The sequence below is a fragment of the Myotis davidii genome, unplaced genomic scaffold, assembly GCF_000327345.1.
Source record: "Myotis davidii unplaced genomic scaffold, ASM32734v1 scaffold32, whole genome shotgun sequence".
Classification (NCBI taxonomy): Eukaryota; Metazoa; Chordata; class Mammalia; order Chiroptera; family Vespertilionidae; genus Myotis; species Myotis davidii.
In genome coordinates this window covers 6428461-6432375 of record NW_006286587.1, presented here as the reverse complement: position 1 = coordinate 6432375, position 3915 = coordinate 6428461, and the positions used below count along the sequence as shown (strand labels likewise).

At 37.4% G+C, this 3915-nt stretch overlaps 1 protein-coding gene across 1 annotated transcript in view; it reads left to right on the top strand.

Moving 5' to 3' along the window:
* PAK7 (p21 protein (Cdc42/Rac)-activated kinase 7) overlaps positions 1-3915 on the top strand; it is a 174464-nt gene that overhangs the window by 18254 nt on the left and 152295 nt on the right. The window contains exon 2 of the mRNA XM_006758084.2: positions 2782-2932. The gene's annotated coding sequence lies outside the window, so the exon portion shown is untranslated. The remainder of the gene's footprint in view (positions 1-2781; positions 2933-3915) is intronic.

Sequence of the window (3915 nt, the reverse complement as noted above, 5' to 3'; positions counted from 1 at the left end):
TGCCCCAAACCATGCAGCTGGTATAAGTTGGAGCCAAATCTGTCAATTCGAAATCTAATCCCTTTTTCATAAAGGTTAGGAATATTAAATATTGTTAACATTACATATGAAATTCAATTGGCATTTGCACCTCATATTAAGATGTACTTTATTAATAGCTTAAGAATGGTATAGCTATTATCTGAACACAGCTTCCTGAATACTCAGATTGCTATATTTTAAGTCAATAGTGGCAATGAGGAGATATATAGATAATGGTTTCTTAGTGGCATGTTTAAAGAGAAAGAAATTTGACAGGAGAGTTTTAATGACGATCTAGATAGATATTAAAGTAAGTTGATGGCATTTGATTTATTATTAACTTGGTTATTTATAGAATAAATAGAAAATTAAAAGTAATGCTAATTCTTGCAAAATAAGCTCAAACATATATTGGGCTAATTCTATATAAAGTGTAATAATAGTGTTATTAATGAACTATAAAAATAAGATGCATTCATTTCATTTTGTTTTTCTGGATTAAGAGTATTTTTGTAAAATGTATTAAATTATGTTATTGTTATGCGGTAGACCCATATGGCTACATCAATCTTGAAATTGTATTTCTTGACAAGGTGACTTCTCTTCTGATATTCTGAAATATATGAAGAGATTATCATAGGACTTTAAAAGAAAATTATGTCTATATTTTAGCTGATTTTGAACTAAATTTTTATTTTGTTTTCAATTATAGTTGACATCCAATATTATATTAGTTTCAGGTTTATAGTATAGTGGTTAGACATTTATAACTTACAAAGTGATGCCCCCAATACGTCTTGTACCCACCTGACACCATACATCGTTATTACAATGTTACTGACTATATTGTCCATTCTGTACTTTCCATCCCAGTGACTATTTTGTAAGTGCAAATTTGTACTTCTTAGTGCCTTCACCTTTTTCACCCATCCCCCCGTCTGGCAACCCATTTTGAACTAAATTAAAAGCGCATAAGACTGAGCTTTCAGAATCACTCTCCTAAGATTTCCTGTTACGTACACACGACGTTGCGTTTAAGCAAGTCCTACTGATCTTAACAATGGTAGTTTGACACATAGGGCAGGCTTTTAAGAAGGTGATTTGTCAACAAGTTCCTTTCCATGAACTACAAATAAATCGAGGTTAAATATAACCACTTTGCCATACTAAGAAGTAAACTTAATGGGAAAATCTTTGCAAACGCTTTAAAACACAAATCTGCTTTAAAATTAGAATTCCCATGGAACTCTTAAATATTGTTAAATGCACTAGAAAGTAGACACTTAAAGTGTAAAGCCTTCATTTTTTATGTCACAGAGTATTGGCATTTTTGCAGAAAATGCCAGTCTGCTAAAAGTGTACATTGTGCCTACAGTTAACTGATGCATATAATAAAATAAAAGCAGGTATTTCTTATTATGATCTAAGGAGAAAAATGGAACTGTCTCCTGGGAGCAGTTTGAGTTTTCCCATAGTGAATAGGTGGACTGTAAACCTATAATTATTTTCGGGAAAGTTTCTGTGCACTTGTCTGAAAATTGGATGAGCAATGATTAATATCAGGAAGAAGAAAAGAACTAGGGTCTGGAATGTGTCCTTTGAATAGGTTAGGAGAAAATAAGTGCTTTCAGTTCTTGGACCTTTCATAAACCCATAAAATCTGGATTTAGTCTCTTTCCACCCTATCCATAGTATTTGTTATTTACTCATTTATATAGTAGTGCTGTGCTGAACTAGAAGCAAAGTTGGGAACTTATGGATCTACATATAACCTTGATTCAGCCAATGTGCATACAGTCTATCTTTATTATTTACTAGAGGCCCGATGCACGAAATTCATGCAAGAGTAGGCCTTCCTTCCCCCGGCTGTCGGCAGAGGCTTCCCTTTGGCACCCAGGACCCAGGCTTCCCTCACAGCCCCGGCTTCATCTGGAAGGTCATCCAGAAGGACATCTGGTCTAATTAGCATATTATACTTTTATTATTCTAGATGGATTTTTATTTGCAAATTCACCTTCTCAGGTTATTTGCATGCCTGTGCTTTTTGTTGGTGATTCTGCTGTTTGAAATGGCTCCCCAGCCTAATGCTGAAGGGTTGCTTAGTGTTCTAACTGAAAGGAGGCTGTGGTGTACCTTACGGAGAGAATATATGTCTTAGATAAGTTTCATTCAGGCATGCATTATAGGCTGTTGGCTGTGAATTGAATGTTAATGAAACAACAATATATTAAATAAGGTGTCTTGCAAAAGAAACACACATAAAACCACAAACCAAGGTTATATACTGGTCCATTGATGGAAATTTAGGGGCCAGAGACGAGCAGAAACTTAATCCCAGTTTTCCCTAAAAGCAGTGGCTCAGTGTTTTTGGCAACTTCATAGAACATAGCTACTGCAGACAATGAGACGTGACTGTATTAAACATGTGTGATTGCAAGTTAGTGGACTAGGCCCCAGAGATTCAGGGACCAAGGGCACAGTTCCCATCCCCATGGGGCTCCCCATGTTGGAGACATGGACTCGCTGTGGGATAACTGGAGAAAGATGCAGGAAAGGTGCTGAGGAGTCTCACACTGTCTGGCTGTGGTTAGGTAATGATATACAGAGCAGTAGCTATACGCCAGAGGAAGTGATAGAGACAGTTTGGAAAGGATGTACAGCATGCAGAAGAATGTGAAGTAAATGAGGTCATATGTTTATTTTTAAATTGAGCCTAATGTTGGCGGGGCTCTGACTCATGGAGGTACCATGTTGTTACAGAAATACACTGTGGCAAAATGCTTCCACCTCTTGCCAAAATGGACACGGGGGAAAAATGAAGAACACTGAAGAGTTCCACCGAAGAGTTGCACAACACAAAGAGTAGCCACACTCCTCTGGAGTCTGATTCATCCACAGCCATCGTAAAAAGGTAGGGGAATAAATTATGCTATCATTTTGCCTTTTAAAATTTTACTGTAAAGTTTGCATATATACCATAATGGAATAGTATTCGACCATAAAAAAGAAATAAACTTGTCTGTTTATGACATTGATGGACCTTAAGAGCATTATGCTAAGTAAAATAAGTCAGACTGAGAAACACAAATACCATAAGCTCTCACTTAAATGTGGAATCTAAAAAAAAAAAAAATGACATTTTTAAAAACTCTACTCCATAGATAACAGAGAACAGATTGGTGGATGCCAGAGGCAGGGGAGGGCATAAGGGGTGGGCCAAAGAGCTAAAGGGGGTCAAAAGTTACAAATTTCAGTTATAAAGCGAGTATTTCCTGGTATGTAATATGCAGTATGGTGACCATCTATAATAATCTATAATAATAAAAGCATAATATGCTAATTAGACCAGACAGCAGAACAACCTTCTGGACGTCCTTCTGGACAAAGCCGCTGAGACGGAGACCGAGGCCAAGACTGTTAGGGGCAATCAGGCAGGCAGGTGAGCAGTTAGGGGCAGTTAGGAAGGCAGGTGAGTGGTTAGGAGCCAGCAGTCCCGTATTGTGAGAGGGATGTCTGACTTCCGATTTAGGCCCGATCCCGGGCCTAAACCAGCAGTTGGACATCCCCTGAGGGGTTCTGGATTGCAAGAAGATGCAGACCAGGCTGAGGGACACACTCCACCCCACCCCTGCATGAATTTTGTGCACCAGGCCTCTAGTAGTTAATAATACCAGGCTGTGTATTTGGGGTTGCTAAGAGAGTATATCTTAAAAGTTGTCATCACAGGAAAAAACAATTATAACTGTGTGGTGATGGGTGTTAACTAGGCATTGTGATCATTCTACAATTTATACAAATATTGAACCTCTGTGTACACTAGAAACTAATATAATGTTACATGTCAATTATATCTCAATAAAAAAATAAGTTAAATTTATGCCAAGAAATGATTCA